The sequence below is a fragment of the Thamnophis elegans genome, chromosome 2 (assembly GCF_009769535.1).
Source record: "Thamnophis elegans isolate rThaEle1 chromosome 2, rThaEle1.pri, whole genome shotgun sequence".
In the NCBI taxonomy this organism is placed as follows: domain Eukaryota; kingdom Metazoa; phylum Chordata; class Lepidosauria; order Squamata; family Colubridae; genus Thamnophis; species Thamnophis elegans.
The window spans coordinates 39332451-39351036 of NC_045542.1; positions in this window are offsets into that span (position 1 = coordinate 39332451).

Below are 18586 nucleotides of genomic sequence, written 5' to 3' on the forward strand. Positions count from 1 at the left end.
GGGAAGTAAAAGGTCCTCTTCATCCCAGATTTCATTGATAAAGGCAGTGTAGGTTTGAGGTTTGAGGTTTATTCAACTTGTATGCTGCCCTATTCCCGGGGGACTCAGGGCGGCTAAGAAACCTGGAGGGAAGGGGCAACCATACAAAAGGAAAGAACAAAAACAAACAACAATACAAAAATGGTTTTAAAGGTCTCAACAAACACTCCAATTCGAGAGGGGATGGAACTCAGCAGCCCCAGGCCTGCTGGAACAGCCAGGTCTTAACGGCTATACGGAAAGCCTGAAGGGTGGCGAGGATCCGAATCTCTACGGGGAGATCGTTCCAGAGGGCCGGAGCAGCCACAGAGAAGGCCCTCCTCCGAGTGGTTGACAGCCGGCATTGGCCGGCAGATGGAATTCGGAAGAGGCCTAGTCTGTGGGATCTAATGGGTCTTAGGGAGGTAATCGGCAGGAGGCGGTCTCTCTCAGTGTGTGAGAGAGATAGGGTTTACGTGGGAATTTCAGATGAAATACATGAACATGAACATGTACATGAACATCTGTTGCACTCTCTCACAGTTTTTCAGACTCAGATCCAGCGAATAAGACATTCCAAGTGTTTCTTCCTGCATTTAGAATCCAGAATACATTTCGCTTCACGTTCTTCTTTTTCCAGGGAATCAGGTGTGCTTATTTGTATTTTCCTGGAATTAATTTATTAATATAAAAAATAATAAGAGAATCTGGAAAACCTGCTAGATTATGCCAGTCCTCTCTTATATACCAATCTGGTGGGACTATCCTGAGTTTCTTTCTCACACCTTCTTCTTCCCTAGAACCAAGGTTGTTCATTCAAGAGTTCTTGCACGTCTTCTTCAAGGTTGTCTCCATACACCTTACCTTTGTACAAATCCACCTTGGGCACCTATTGCCCCCATTCCAAAGCCACTTGTGCTTTGGTTGCCTTCCAGTTGAATTATGGCAGTGTGCCCTACATATAGGACTGCTCCTGAAGATCACTTAGAAGGTGCAGCTGGTCTAGAATAAGGTGGTACAGATAGTTATGGGGTAGGGATGGGTTCCAGCTTCTGCTACGCGCACATGGGCAATAGTAAAAAACAAGATGGCAGCTCCTACAGTGCCACCAATAGAACCAGTTCGGGGGTGTGGCAGGCCGAGTTACTACCTACTCAGCCAAACCAGTCTGAACCAGTAGGAACCCACCTCTGATATGGGGGCACCTTGATATCTCTATGTAATACCACCAGATACACCTTAGTATGCCTCTGTAACAGCCACTGCATGGACTTCCAATAAGTGTCCGGGATATAATTCAAGAGTTTTTGTCACATATAAAGCATACTACAAAGACTGGTTATATGAAGGAACATTTGTCTTCAATTATTTCTGCCCCTCCCACAAAAATCAAGGTAAGAAAAGTGGGCTTGCTTTGGGTCCTATTTTTTTAAAAAAGACTTTTGATTGGACCTAGGAGCTGTACATTCCCCATCATTGTAAATGCCCATTGGAACAGCATACTCTCCAGCATCCAGATGGCCCAGACCCATCTAGCCTTTCATAAGATACCAAAGATCTGTGTATTCTCCTTATACATTGGAGTCTGTTTTCAGGGGGCTACTTACAGTATGTAGGAAGTTGGGCTACCTCAGGCCCATATGTATTTAACTTTTTGCTGCTGATTTTGTTGTTGCTTTGATTAGATGTTAGTCACCCATAGTTCAATAGGTAGCCATACAAATTGAATAAATTCAGATACACGTTCTGAAAGTATCCCAAAGGTGCTTTTTCAAAAGGCAACTGGACTTTGTTTTTCCTTGAAGACATCTCACTTCTTATCCAAGAAGCTTCTTCAGTTCTGAAGAACTGAATGAATGAACCAAATGAAGCAAAGAAGCAAAATGTCTTCAAGGAAAAACAAAGTCCAGTTGCCTTTTGAAAAAGCACCTTTGGGACAACCATGACCTGGATGACTGAGAATCTCCATAGGCATTTAGCTGTGCACTTTGGGAAGATCTGAAAGTGTTGCAGGGATACTGCTACAGTTCCAGGGGTTTGCTGAATGTCTACCTTAGTTTCTACAGATCATATAGGACTTATTGCCCACCTGTTCAGAAAAGACAAAGATAAGTTGAGATAATGCAGAATACCCTACTTATGCAGGAAGAAAGTCAGGGAACACCTTCCCCAATCTATTTTCTGATAAATGGCTGTTGGCAACTAGTTGGTCCTACCATGATAGCTGTTTTCAGTCCTTCAAAGTACCCTCAAAATTGTAGATGCCATCAACCTCCCAAATTTGCCTAGTCTTCATTTTCTTTCAATAAAATTTTTAAAAATAAAATAAACTTAAACAAACTCAAATGACACACTCCCTGAATCACTAGGTTTTTTTTTTCAGCTGTCAGTTTTCTATGTTTCTATCTATACCAACCAAAAATGGGTTTAGTCATGAGGATAAACATGTGTGGTGTGCATTTGTTTCATTTTTACTCCATCCATAAAGCGTGCAAGGATTAAATCTGGCATCTTTGTTGAAGACCTCTTCACTGAACTAAGGGGATGACTGTCAATTTAACTGAAGCCTGATATGTAGATACTATAGCTATCTAACCTTTTTCTAATGCCAAGATACTGCTAGATTCTTCCCTTTAAATGAGAAAAATAAAGTATTTTTTCCCTTATTAGCTCAAATCACAAAGCTGCGCCATACTTCAGCAAAAGATAATAGCTTCTTCACCTTCTTTCACCCAGATCCTTTATATTAACTATTCCTTGGGTATGAGTATGCACACTCATTTCAGGAACGGCTAAACATTCAACCAAATATTCCCAATTGAAGGTCCTTTGTTTCACAGTATTGTGGTTTTTTTTAGGCATTCCTGAGAACAACAGCATAAAATTTTAATGAGCTTAGAAGACTTCCAGCCACTTTCCCCTCCCTTAATTTTGTAAACTTTCCTTATCAATATTTAATGACAGTTTTGAAATTTACTATTTTATTTTTTAAAAAACCTCTTCTTTAAAACCTACCATGTAAATTTTTCATGTGCAGCTGAGACCCCCAACGCCTTTGTTTATCTGTCTGTTCGCAACAATACAATGGGGAAAGAGAGGAACCCCATAAAAGTCATAATGAGACAGGGCAGGTCACTAACAGTAATGCAAAATGCACTTGGCTTGACCGTTGCTAAGCATTGACTTCCGTGAGGCTATATTTTATATATTTGCTTTTTTTCACTACCTGTTGTTTCCTTCCATCAAATTACCAACCGCCTTGATGTGGTAAGATTCAGTAGGTCCCTCCCTGTTGGTAAGGTGAGAAAGGAAGTTTGAAGCCAAAGGTAAAGGCAAAGGGAAGTGAAGCTTGGAAGGCATGAGAAAAGCAACCCAAGTAGAAAGAGCTCCAAAATCAAACTCTGAAGAAGACACTGGCTAAACCCTTCTGCATTATCAGTTGGTTGCTAAGTGAGCTTGGCCCCATTTTGCTCCCTTTCTTGCCCCAGTTGTTAAGTGAATGACTGCAATTGTTAGTAACATGGTTGTTAATAGAATCTTGTCCGTCCCCCACCATTGACTCTTGCTTGTCAGAAGGTTGCAGAAATGTGATCGCATGACCCAGGGACACTGCAACCATCATGAATATGAATCAGTTGCCAATCATCTGAATTTTGATCACGTATCCATGAAGATGCTGCAACGGTGGTTAAGGGTGAAAGACAGTCATAAGTTACTTTTTTCAGTGCCTTTGTAACTTTGAACAGTCACTAAGAGAATGGTTATAAGTTGAGGACTACTTGCATGACCTGAAAAACACAACAATTTCAGACATTGCTGAAATATTTAGACAAACTTAGGTATGTGAGGAGCAATATATTCATCTAATTCAATAGTTCATCTAATTATTGACTAAGAACACTAAACAAATAATTCTGATGGCAACGATGGTCATTCTGAAACGGATGGCCCAAACAAAGTGAACTTGAAATCATTAAAGTTGAAATAAAATGTACGGAGATTGATGTTTTAGGAATCAGTGAACTTAAGTGGAGCATAATGGACCGTTCTAAGTCTGATACTGATTGATATGAATCTGTATGAAGGAACAGAGTGCAATAAAAAGGACAATGTTAACTATATGCTCAGCTAAAACTTATAAACCTCAGAATGGTAAATATTAATATTGTGACTATGCTGTCTGATGAACGTTAATGTTATATAATGGCAAACCTTACTTTAGACATAGTGAGGCAAAATACTGAGGACTACTATCATAACTACAAGAGGTGATAAAATGCACCATTTAGAAAGGATATAATATTATTAACAGATGACTAGAATACCAAGGATGGACAAGAAAGGAACTCGGCATTACAGACAATGTGCAAATAATTGGAATATTGTACTAATTCATCACATAGGCAAAGTTTGGCTTGAGATCCATAGAGGAGAGAGGGAGAGAGAGAGGGAGAGAAAAGAAAGGAGGGAAGGAGGGAGGTAGAGGAAGAGGAAGAGAAGAAGAGAATATGCCAGAGGAAAAGGCAGGATTTAGAAAAATCAGACATAAGATCAGATAGCTAACATAAGATGGCTATTAGATAGCATGAACATTTAAGGAGAAGGTCTACCTTTGCAAGGCCTTTGATGGTACAGACTATTTGGAATATATTAAGGCAAATTGATATCCGAGAAGACCTGATCATCCTTCTGAGGGGCATTTTCAGTGGATAAGAAGCTATCTAGGAAATGAGTTTTGGGGAAAAGAATGGTTCCAAACAGGGAAGAGAGTGAGGTAAGGAACTATAAAGGTAAAGGTTCCCCTTGCACATATGTGCTAGTCATTCCTGACTCTAGGGGGCAGTGCTCATCTCCGTTTCAAAGCTGAACAGCCAGCGTTGTCTGAAGACGTCTCCGTGGTCATGTGGCCGGCATGCCTAACCGCCGAAGGCACACGGAATGCTGTTACCTTCCCACCAAAGGTGGTCCCTATTTTTCTACTTGCATTTTTACGTGCTTTCGAAATGCTAGGTTGGCAGAAGCTGGGACAAGTAATGGGAACTCACTCCATTATGTGGCGCTAGGGATTCAAACCGCCGCGCTGCCAACCTTTCTGATCGACAAGCTCAGCGTCTTAGCCACTGAGCCACTGCATCCCTTGTTTCATACATAACCAAGTAGTAGGGATTCAAACCTCCAAACTGCCGACCTTTCTGATCAACAAGCTCAGCATCTTAGCCACTGAGCGACCACATCCCTAAGGAGCTATACTGCTATCATATATTGTACAGAGAATTTGTTATCAGAATGACAGAATTGGAAGAGATGACGGCTAGAATCAAAGTTGGAAATCAGAATGTTAACCATTTTAGTGATGCAGACACCAACACCTTGTTAGCTTCCAATAAAGAGAAACTAGTTTTCTTGGGCTCAATAATGAAGATGAACAATGTGCTGGGAAAGAAAAGAGGAGGTGAATTCTAAGGCGCAACAAAGCAACAGCAAACGTAGACAAGAACGTGAAGGATCAAGGCATTTCCTGACAGCAGTAATCTATTTTTTTTTGCCAATGGTATTGTATGGCTATGAAAGTTGGACAGTGAAAAAGAATGGGAGGGGGAAAAACCAGAGATGCTTTTGAACTATGGGTTTGAAGATGGTTGCTATGAATACCATGAACTGCAGGAAGTGCCACTCAGCTGGTTCCCAATAAAATAAACATTGGCTGCTCCCTTGAAGCGATGATCAGCAAACAGAAACATGCATATGTGGAGCACACAAGTTGAACGAAAGATGGACTAATAAAATTACCCTAGTTGGCAAAGAAAGGAAGGGGAGGAAGAATAATGTCTATGGAGGGGATCAAGGAGATGACTGAGAGGATCTTAGAAAATTTAGAGACCATCCCCTGGGACAGATCGAGGTGGCAGGCATTTTTCCCTCTATGGACCCAACTCAGTGGCATTTATCTGACTTAGCTATTGTCTCCTTTGCATCACCTGGAACTTCTATTCCAAAAATTGGTTTTCCCTGCTATTCATTCTCAAATTGAATTGTCATCAATGGTCAAAGTCCAAAAATACAACATGCTGCTAGTGAGCTACTCACACACAGGTTCCAGCAATTAGTCAATCAAGAGATGCCTGTTGCTGGGGCTCTTAACCATACTACACCATGTCACCATGTGCCAGAAGAGATGTCTCTTACTTTTTAAAAAATAAAATAAAAACAATCTTACAAAATTGTCTCTTACTTGTCCCTACAAACATTTAAGTCCTTCTGATCTTTGGAACCACAACTGGCCCTAGCAAAATGTATTATAGCTGTGGTGTTTCTCAAATACAACATCTTTTTGGTCAATGTTGGTGACAATTCTCTGGAATGGTACTATGTACTATGGACATTGCCTGAATGTGATTAAAACAACACACAATTCAATGAAAAGATTAAAATTAGCTTCTACTGTGAAAACTGAAACACAGCAAAGGGACAAAATTGACTCATCCCACTGGAATACCTGAGTAAGAAAAAAGTAAGAGTAAGATTTGAGACTCTCAAGTTGAGATTTCTTAGTTGGTATCACTTCAAGAGGGCAGGATTCTGTAGCCATGTGCCATCATTAAATTAAGTATCTTTCTTACTGAAGTTTGATGCTTTCTGTGCAGTACAGCAGGGTGGCATTCAGCAGGTTCTGACCAGTTCTGGAGAACCGGTAGCGGAAATTTTGAGTATTTTGGAGAACCAGTAAATACCATCTCTGACTGGCCCCGCCCCATCTATCCTCTGCCTCCCATCCCAGCTGATCGGGAGGAAATGGGGATTTTACAGTAACCTTCCCCTGCCACGTTCACCAAGACAACCTACCAAGTCATGCCACGCCCATAGTAAAATATTTTGAATCCCACCACTACACTACAGATATAACCAGAGCTTTTCCTGATTATCAAGCTAACACTACATATATATAGATACAGAGAAAGTACTACTAATAGAAGGCAATATTTGTAGCTCAGAAATCAATGGAACCAATTCAGAGAAAAAGACAGGTGAATTGTACATGATGGTAAGGAACACAGAGCTTGGATGAATCATGGTAATAAGGCATGGGATGATTAGGAAAACCACCAAAAATATACTTATTTTTGTACTGAAAGATTTATTTCTTCTTCTTTCCATTTCAGCTCCTTTTCTTTATGTGGGTGAAAAAAGTACTGTAATCAATGTGGTTTTATACTAAAATGGCTGATTTTCTCATCCTTCCACTGTCAATCACAGGGAAAAAAAGGCACTCTAATTTTAAGTTCCCTGTAGTATCTGTCTGTACTTGGCAATAAACTCATGAATAACAGACATCTCTGTGTCACTCCTAATTGGTCCACCTACTACGTCTGCTGAAAGAGATGGTGTTGATTTTTCAAATATGCTTAATATTCCAACAGGTTGTTTCTGAGTTGTGTAATTGAATGCGAGTCATTCTTATAAAGACAGGCCATTATCACCTTCTAGAAAATTGTCACACCTTTGTTTGCTATTAGAAGCTGTCAATAAGAACACCATTATGACTTTACGTATCGTCTTATGTGTTCTCCTCATGACATCTGAAATGGCAAATCTCCACTTGAAGCGAGAGTTTTAGTCGAGGTAATGAGAGAGCAATGCTTTTGTTTAGTAAACCTTGCATACATACATACCTGTCACACTGTTATTTCCTTTGGCAGAAACAACGATATGCAGAGCAGAAAAAGCAATATGATGCAGTGAGGAGAAGAATAGAAAGGTAAAAGATGAAAGGAAAGGAAACCTTCTTGAATCTAGTTCATCATTTGCCAACTCCATTCATTATGCCACTCGATAGCTTTCTACCCTTCATCCTTGCTTCTTTAGTTTCCATATCTTCATACATTGCTTTAAACTTCTCACCTCTTTCCTTTGGATTAACTCCATTTAACCGCAACTTTCTTGGTTCGCCTGCTGCTTTTTACTCCTTTGGCTTTTGTTCTTCTTTCATTGGCAGATAGCCCTCAACTCACAACCACAATTGAGTGCAAACTTTTCTGATGCTAAACAAGACAGTTGTTACATGAATTTTGCCCCATTTTACAACCATTCTTGGCACAGTTCTTAAGGGAATCATTGCAGTTGTTCAGCTGGTAACACAATTGTTAAGTGACTCTGGCTTCCCTATTGATTTTGCTTGTCAGAAGATCCCAAAAGGTAATCAGGTGATCTCAGGAAACATTGCAAATACATGCCACTTGCCAAGCATCCAAATTTTGATCAAGTAATAGTGGGGATGACGCAATGGTCACAAAAAACTATCGTAAGTCACTTTTTTCAGTGCTGTAACTTCGAAAAATCATTAAATGAATGGTTACAACTCAAGAACTACTGCTTTTACTCTTCACACATTTCTTCCATTTCAAACTATATTAGTCTCTCATTTTTGTCTATCCTCATTGCTGAGTTAATTAATCAATGAACACAGCAAAAACTTTATAGTGCTTATTGCATGCTGCCTCCATTCCTCCTTTGTGTTTACTTAACTTCTCTCCAAAGTAATGGATGACCAATCTAACAAGTTGAGGCTATCTTCAGACAATATCACAATAAGGAGAAAGTATTATTTTAGCAGACATACAGCTAAGGATGATTTAAGCCTGTCCCACTCCTGGGGTAAGAGCAAGATGAGGGTGAATCATGGGATCATGGCAAACAAAGGAAAAAAGCAATGGTCCAATTTGGCCGAACCGGTAATGGCATTTAGGCCTGGGTTGCAGAACCGGTTGCAACCCAGGCTGGCCACGCCCCTGAACCGGTTCCCTGGTCGCCACTCCCGTTCTTTAGTGAGCATGTGCATGTGTGCAGTTCACTGTAAATTGTTCTGTGCATGCGCAAAATACTCATCTAGCACATGTGAAGCACATGTCTGGTGCACGCTAAGCGAACCAGGAGTAAAACCAGCAGCAACCTACCTCTGGTTTGTTTGTACATGAAATCTAAAATTTATAGTCAAATGTTAATTAGTTAAGGTGACCAGATTTTCAGATTGGTAAAGAGGGACACCTTTAACCGGGGGGGGGGGGGGGGCTTGATTAACAATTTTATACGGAGTAACAAAACTTTTCATACAATGCAAAAATAATATTGTAATATTTTTTTAAAATTTCAACATAACTACAATTTACAAATATAAATTGTCACTGTTGCCAAACATCAAAATTTTGATCGCGTGACCATGAGGATGCTGCAACGGTCGCTAAGTGTGAAAAATGGCCATCAGTCACTTTTTTCAATGCCATTGTAACTTTGGTCACTAAACCCATTAATACCACCTTTCTTGCCACAGTTCTTAAGTGAATAACTGCAGCTGGTATTTTGTACTTTGGATAGAATCTTTTTTTAAATAGTCTAAGACAATTTTAAAAAAGTATCCACACAGAATAAATTGAACTAAAACATTTCAAACTATTCCACACAGAATAAATGGAAGTAAAACTATTTTTTAAAATTCTATGGACAATACATTTCAAAGTATTGTGCATAGAATTTTTAAAATGGTTTATTTCAATTTATTTTGGATAGAATTTTTAAATAGTCTAAGACAATTTAAAAAAAAGAATCCACACAGAATAAAACTATTTAAAAAAATCGTATGCACAATAAATAAAATATTATTTTAAAATACATTAAAAAAAAAACCCGGCTCACTTACCAGCAGGCCGGCACTCCAAGTCAATCCAGAATGATGTAGATGTTAATACAAAGAACTGAGCAAATTAAAATGGTGAAATTAGTCCCAGGGAAATATTTTTCAAATAAACCTTGCCACCATTTTTCCCACACGAGCCGACCTCCAACCTCCGTGCCCCTCCCATCTGGGAAATCCAGGAAGGAACAGTCGCTACTTCTCTAGCCAAAGTATTTCCTGGAGCTCTATGGTACTGGATCATCTTTTCTTATAAAAGGAAGTAAAAGGGGCAGGGGGGTTGTTTTCTTGCTTTAACGTTTTAATATCTTCAATGAAAGTACTGAGACATAGAGAGAGGTTAGACAGAGTGTCTTTTGTCTTGCCCTGGTTAGGATTTCTTAAGCAAATCCATTGGGCTTTCAACATGAAGCCAGAAAATTGGGACTTTTTAAAAACATCATGGGACACGGGACAAATTGTTAGAAATCATGACTGTCCCGCCAAAATCGGGATGTCTGGTCACCTTATAATTAGTACCTATTTCCACTTAGCCCAAGTTTTGTTTCATCACTCTGAATATCACACTACAGTTCTGTTTCTCAGCACTAAATTTTATCTGCAAAACCAGTATGATAGATGCCATTATATAAGTCCCAGGGTGTGATGGCTAAAGCAGGGAATCAAAGTTTAAAGCCTGCTTGTATGGTAGATTCTCCAGCTAGCGTGGGGAGGGGAGAGTGAGGTGTTAAGAGCTTGGCTAGCTTAGAATCCTCATCCAGAAGAAAGTGACATAGGTCTTAACTCCCCCCCCCCCCAGAATCCCCCAAGGCTTTATCTGACTGTTCCCACGAGAATGCAGCCAATCTGGGGGAGATTCTTGTAAACAGGCATTGCAACATTAAAGAAGTAACTTTGATCAACTCATGGGATTGGCTTGGTTCCTTGGGCCTGATAGCTTGGCAGTTAAATTTGTTGGGAGCTATGAGACCTGTTATCTTCCATTACTGAATTTTCTCATGGTTCTAATGGAAATAAAATGGGAGGGAGGGACTTTGTATATGTAGCTTGAACTCTTTGCAGAAACTGTGGGACACCAATATCACAAATGCAATGAATATGAAATATTAGAAAGAAACCCAAACATAAGGAAACCTAACACAGACACCAAGAAGGTCTGGTCATCTTCTGTCTCAAGCATATTAGATAGGAAGGAAGGGAAGCGACACTGTTTCTTTAACTAGGCCAAGGCTCACCAATCTTGGCAACTTTAAGAGTTGTGGACTTCAGCTCCCAGAATTCCCCAGCCAGCCAGAATTCTGGGAGGTGAAGTCCACAAGTCTTAAAAGTTGCCAAGTTTGGAGACTCCTGAAGTAGATCAAACTGACCAGATCACTGAATTCAACTATTGCTCTCAGTCCTGCCCTTCTAGCAGATGTTCTTAAAAAAACCTTCTGCAATTGCGAGACTGTAAAAACTTATGAGCTTTAAAAATGTAGACCAGTCGTCTTGGACAGCATCCCAAGCATGCAGTGATCTCTGCAATGCTTTCCTCCCAATGTATGGAGGGATGGCATTGCTTTAGAGAAGAAAAGGAAATTGGGACCACAGCTTCAAAATGATCAGACAGCCACAAAAGGTAACTTAAGAGGGGTTGGCTGGTTGCTTGGCTAGACCAGAGTAGGCACAGTTTTGCTTGGGATACTTTGAAGCTTTTCTTTCTTTCCTTCATTTTTGAAAGCCAAGCTTAGTGGTTTGGGGGAATATGATGAAAGAAGGAAACAACTTGCTTTCCCCCTTATATTATACAATGATTGAAAAATGTGAACTTTGTTGCCGGAAATGGAGAGTCAGTCTGGCACTGTGTATCATGAAATGCTGGAAGAAATGTGCCAATGCGATGAGAGATAGTTTCAGCATCCTCACAAATATTTTGCGTAGGATTGACAGCTGCTGTACTGAACCTAATCCATTAGAAATATTGCCATATAGTTTTTCCCACTTGCAGCCACTTTTACTTTCTGATAAAATACATAGAATTTTTACAGATGGTCCCCATTTAACAATCCCTCATTCAACAAGTGTTCAGACTTACGATGGTGCTGAATGAGTGTTTGTTATGACTAGTCCTCAGACTTATGTCGGTCAAAGTATCCTCCTGGCCATTTAATCTTGATCCAGGCACTTGGCACCCAGCTCACAATACGATGTCACAGTTTTTATGTTCACATGAAGGCTACTTGTGACCTTCATTGCTGATTTCCTTCAAGCAACGTCAGTAGGGACACAAGTGGTGACCACATGTCTTTGCTTAATGACTCCCGGTTATTTGCTTAATGACGGCAATTGAGATCCTCAAACCAAAGCAGAACTTTCCTTTTAATGTTTACATTAAACATTAGATATTTTTGTTAGTATCTATTTCAATCCTTTCATCTACTACAGTGGGTCTCAACCTTCCTAATGCTGCGACCCTTTAATACAGTTCCTCATGTTGTGGTGACCCCTAACCATAAAATTATTTTATGCTTTCTGCATTTTTTCGAAAATATTTCTTTTCCAGTGGTCTTAGGCGACCCATGTGAAAGGTTCGTTCGACCCCCAAAGGGGTCCCGACCCACAGGTTGAGAACCGCTGATCTACTATTTGTTATTGGCTCATAACTTTTATTAAAAAAAAAAAAAACCAACATGTTCCTGATATTTAAATTTGTCCTTTTGTGTAATGTGTAGTACATATGGGAGCCACTCATGCTTAAATTGCCCTCTTTTTACCTTATTATTAGAAAATGCTTTAAAGTTTTGGCAGACGAATATCAGTTCAAATGCTCCTCAGACAATGTGGTACTATTATGCAAATAAGACAGTTGAAAATAATCAGACTTTGGTGAATTCTCTGGATATAAAATCATAAATAAAACAAAGGTAGTAACAAGATATTTAAACTTAGAAGACTTTGTAAAACAAAAGAGTCTAGATGTGAGACAACAACAAAAATATCAAAGAAATATTGGGACTCATGTTCGCAGATGCTGAGATTTTGAAATGAACCAGCTTCAGCTAGGGCACCCATCTGGGCTACCACAAACATTTGAAATTTTGAACACCTCTTATGGGCATTCTCACAAGCAGTCGGAAGGGAACTGCTGAGGGTGCCTCACCAAAAGTTGTTACCTTATTGTAGAAGAAAGCACCGATTTCCCCAAATGCAATCCTGTGGAGCTGGAAGAAACATAACTTGTCCATAGATCTAACTGCCCAACAAAGTTGGAAGACTGTCTTCTAGAACACTGGTTTATTCCAGCAGGCTCTGTGGCAAATCTCAGTGATACCAAAGGAGTGGTCTTTGTGTGATGACATCAATGCCACGTCATCATACTTGCATCTGGACCTTGAATATTTACACGATGACTTTACTGCGTGTGTCTCATCCATGTAGTGGAATGTAGTCCCAGAAGGCTTGGAAAATCTGGTAGGCAGAAGAGAGCTTAGATGGCCCCTCCCTAGCAGCTCACAAAGAATATCTATAGTTATGTGTATAATGGCTTTAATCTGGCAAGATTTCTGTCTGCAGAAGAAATTACTTTACTCAGAAATAATTCCACGTGTGATATTTGATTCTTGTGGCTTGACAATCCATGTACCACTCTTATCTTCCATGGATGCCCTTGAATCACCTCTTCTGAATTCTCATTTCACATTCCAACACCCATTTCATAAAAGGCAAGTTGATGGGGCCATGTATGTATGTATGTATGTATGTATGTACACACCAAACTGATGATACTCATACTCATGATACATGGAGACAAACATTCATCCACACCACAAATATACATACAAAGCTAGACAAAACACACACACCTATCACTTGAATAGCAGCTGGGCAAAACACACATCATGATGGAACAAACAAATCGGTCAATACACAAACAGTCAATCCTTTGTACTAGACAAGTTCAGAAAACAGGAGCTATAGACATCTTGGAAAGCATCTCCATGTAGTAAGATATAGGAACCGAATCTTGAAAGCCTAACAAAGCCCTTGTCTACGTCAACTCATGCCCAACCCTATCAAGGTGGAGTTGTTTTTTTTTTTTTTTTAAATATATTTTATTCATTTTTCACATTCCATTTGCAATCACTTATATACAGGGTATTTACTATAAGAAAAGAAAAAAAAAGGAGATAAAACGAACAAAAAAAGGAAACACAACTCATCATTCACAACCCCACCTAACCCTTCCATCCTCCATACACCCCATCTACCCCCTCCAACTTTCCTTTCTCCCTCTAACGCTCCCCTCCTACTTCCCTTTCCCCTCAAGCCTTCCTTCTCCCCTTACTCCCCACACACCCTCCTTACATTCCCCTTACTCCTTCCTTACTCCTCCCTCTTCTTTCCCTCTACCTCCCTCCTTGGTGTATGCCTTTATTCGAGTGTTGTTTGATCTGATAAAAGTAAAATGAACCAAGGAAAAAAAAAAAAAAAAAAAAGAACCACCGTATATAAATACATTCTTGTTCTTATTAAGACTATATTAACACCCCCCCACCCCCCCCCCACAAATCCCCATCCCTAATCCTCCCGACTTCCCAGGGCCCACACCTGGCACTACCTTCTGTCTAAAATATCTTGTATACATATGGATTAAAAAAATAAAAGTAATATGTCAAAAGAAAGAAAAACAGAAAAAAAAGAAGAGAGAAAAGAAAAGAGAAAAGAAAAAAGAAAAAAAAAAGAGTTGGAGTTGTTTTGATCACATGTCTGTAGGGATGCTGTGATGGTTGTAAGTATGAAGACCAGTCATAAGTCACATTTTCAGTGCTGTTGCAACTTTTAGCAGTCACTATATGAATGGCTCAGGCATGAAATCCTCTTACCTTCCCTACCGGTTGAGAACTGGGAGCGTGCATGTGCATGACCTCACTTCACTTGCGAGCGTCCATGATGATGTCTGGGCGGGTGAGCGGAACCTCTTGCCGCCCCCGCTACCAGTTTGCCCAAACCGGGGCAAACCGACAGAATGGTTGAAAATCGAGGACTACCTGAATAACATTGAGAAAAGACAATCCTTCACTTAAGCTCTTCAGAATAGCCTTAGACTTATATACCACTTCACAGTGCTTTATAGCCCTCTCTAAGCAGTTTACAGAGTCAGCCTATTGCTCCCAACAATCTGGGTCTTCATTTTACTCACCTTGGAAGGATGGAAGGATGAGTCAACCTTGAGCCAGTCAGGATCAAACTCCAGGCTGTGAGTAAAGTTAACCTGCAATACTGCACTTTAACCACTGTGCCACTATTGCCCACTATACCAGCACCCTTTATGATTATTGTGTGTTAGAATTTTATCCTACCTTTTCTCTGGAAGCCCATGATCCTTCACAACAAAAACATCCCTGTGAAGCAGATTAACCACAAAGTGACTGATGATTGATTTGAAACTAGTCCAATGGAATCAGCACACGGATTCCCAAATTGACTAAGCACATTTCAAAAGAAAAAAAGAAATAATCACATTTTTTTTTTAAAAAATGTCTAAATATGCCCAGGGCTTTCCTAGGGAGCAGAGACATTTATAGAAACAAATATGATACTCGAAAGTGGCACTTTTCTTTCCAATATTCTCAAAGGATGTCATGAAGATCTTTTCCAATATTAAGTTCTTAGCTATTATGTCTCACAAAAATTGCCAGTAATCTTTTCATGATGGGAATGGTGACATCTGGAATAGTGGTGGGATTAAAAAAAAATTACTATTGGTTCTGTGGACATGGCTTGGTGGGCGTGGCTTGGTGGGCATGGCAGGGGAAGGTTACTGCAAAATCTCCATTCCCTCTTGATCAGCCGGGACTCGGGAGGCAGAGAATAGATGGGGATGGGGCCAATCAGAGGTGGTATTTACCAGTTCTCCAAACTACTCAAAATTTCTGCTACCAGTTCTCCAGAACTGGTCAGAAACTGCTGAATTCCACCTCTGATCTGGAAACCCTGATAATAAAATGATATAAACTCAGTGGTGGGATTCAATTTTTTTTTACTAGCGGTTCAGTGGGCGTGGCAGGGGAAGGATACTGCAAAATCCCCATTTCCTCCCCACTCTCAAAATTTCTGCTACCGGTTCTACAGAACCTATAAGAACTGGCTGAATACCACCTCTACATAAACTCAATTTATATTTGCAAGGAGAATACTATCATATGCATACCCGTATTTTCAAAAATGTATTTAGTTATAAAGTTGTATTTATTAAAATGTGAAGACCCTTATAAAAATTGTATTTTACCTACATGCTTTCTTTTCCACACTCGATTCCCATGATATCATAGGCTCTACTTTGGACAGAAAGTCCTGCCAAAGTAGTTTCTTCAGCCTGGTGACTTTCTTCTGATTCTACACAAACCAACACAAAGACAAAGCTCATTGTAGTGTCCATATTAAATGATACACAGCCAAATTAATCCCAGCAGGAATTGCTGCAATACAGGGCAAGTTTGTATGGGGGGGGGGGGGTGGAAAGAAAGCTAAAGAGTTTCACTGTAGGGTAGGCTGTAGATCTGTGCAATAAAACTAGATTATCAAAGCTTTTTCAAGAAACTTTGTAAGAAAAGGTAGGATTTCTTCAATAACTAGAGCTATAATCCAATTAATTTGGAGGCTCTGAGTTGGAAAAGGCTGACATAGGAGTCAGGATGAAATTCAGCCTGATTTCAGCTCTTAACATGTATGACAAGCATGACAAACAATCAGTGGACAAAGAGTTCAAGGGCAGCCATGCTGAATCTGAAGAACTTTTGACCGCCTGGATCTGAATCTGGACATCTCTCATTCAAGGTCATTTTCAGACCGCGATGAGGAACAGATCTTAGAGCTTGCTTGGGTCCTCCAATGCAACAACGTGATTTTGCTAATGCAGGATAGAATACAAGTAGCCACAAACAGACATCTTGAATATTGAACTCAACTAATCCTGAGCAGAAGAGATATAGCTCACTTTTTCTTAAAAGGAAGGAAAATGCAACTCTTCAAGGAATGGGCTCCAGAGCTTGGGAGCAAAGCAGCTGAAGATCCTCTCTACAGAAAAGTGAGTTTCTATGAACGCATACCCCTAAAAAAGGAGGGGGGGGCTTGCATCCGGACACCACTTCTTCATTTTACTTTTTTTTTTAACTACAGCTACCCAACAGATGCTGCTTATGTCTTGGTGCTTTGCTCTGTATTAAGGATCTCTCTCTCTCTCCCTCTCCCTCTCTCTCTCTCTCTCTTTCTCTCTCTCTCTCACACACACACACACCACTCCTCTACTCACTATGCCACCAGGCCCGAAATTGTGGGCTTGGACAATCTGGAGCTGTTCTGCTTGTGTTATGATCTAAGCACAGTACACAAATCTGTCGGTTACAACGTCTTACCTGTCAACAAACTTCTTCAGCTTCAACCTCAATAATACATGGGCAAACAATTGATACAAACTCAAAGTTAACTTGATTGCAGAAAATACGACTTCAGCAACAGAGTGGTAAATGCCTGTGATGCTCTACCTGACTCCATTGTTACATCCTCAAACCCTCACAGCTTCATCCTCAAACTGTCTACTGTGGACCTCGCCCCATTCCTAAGAGGTCCGTAAAGGGGGCGTGCATAAGTGCACCAGTGTGCCTCCCATCCCTGTCCTATAGTCCCCATTTATTTGTACTCATTTCTTTTGTTCATATCCATGTTTACATTTATACCTGTTATCTTGTACTTGTTTGACAAACCAAATAAATACAAATTCTCTCTCTCTCTCTCTCTCTCTCTCTCTCTCTCTCTCTCTCACACACACACACACACACACACACACACACACACACACACACACACTCTTTGTGTGTGCATATGTATGTATGTGTCTTCAAATCAATGTGGTTTGCCATTGCCTTCTTCCTAGGGCTAAAAGAATATGACTGGCACAAGATCTCTGAGCTGGCTCACAGTCCTCTTGGTTTCTAGACTGTTCCCTTAACCACTGTACCAAACTGGCTCTCAGACTTCATAGCATGTTAAAAATGAAGGTGTAAGTGGTACTGTGCAAGGATCTTATTTTCTAAGTTGTAACTGCTTTGAACTAATAGTAATAATAATAATTTTGTGATCATTCTGTTCTTTTCTGGTTTTCAAATTTTTGTACCCTTGTGGTCAGAAACTACTTAGCCAGAATCACCTCAGATGTTAATTTTGGCACATGCCAGTAACCCAGCACTAATGAAGTCACCAGGAATCCCAGTGGGGGGGGGGGGTAGATGGGGGGGGTTCAAGGTTTTTTTAAAAATCTCATTCTTCTTTTTCTTATGTCACCAAATAAACTAATAACATTTACAATGTATAAGTATACTAAGGTATGTAGAACTGGCATCTTGAGGTATTAAAAAAAAATAAGAATAAAAAACACAGACAACGGACAAAGATCAATCCAGCATGAGAATTAGGAGTATGGACTGGACATCTATGAGAGTGAGGGAAGCACATATATTTGCTGAAATAATAATTCGCCAAATCCTGCTTTAAAGGAGCAACTGAGTACTGATGGAAATTATTTGGGCCTGGGTTTTGGGCTTTTCCCTTGTTGGGAGTATTGCTGCCCCCTAGTGGCCAAGAGTTTATGATGCAGCTCTTATCAAAACACCTCTAGAAATTAAAACTGCCCAGCAAGAGACAGAGAAAAGCAAAGAGACAGGCTACCAGAGCTGGCTTCCAAAAATTAGGGCAACCGCTAGAAGGATGCAGAGATGAGAGATTTTTTTATCTTTGTGCTGCCATCTGGTGGTTGCCCAAATCCTTGCAGTTCAGATACCGTAGCACTAGCAAAGATGGCTCACAAAGATAAAATCCATCTTTTCAAAACAGGCACCAATCCAATGT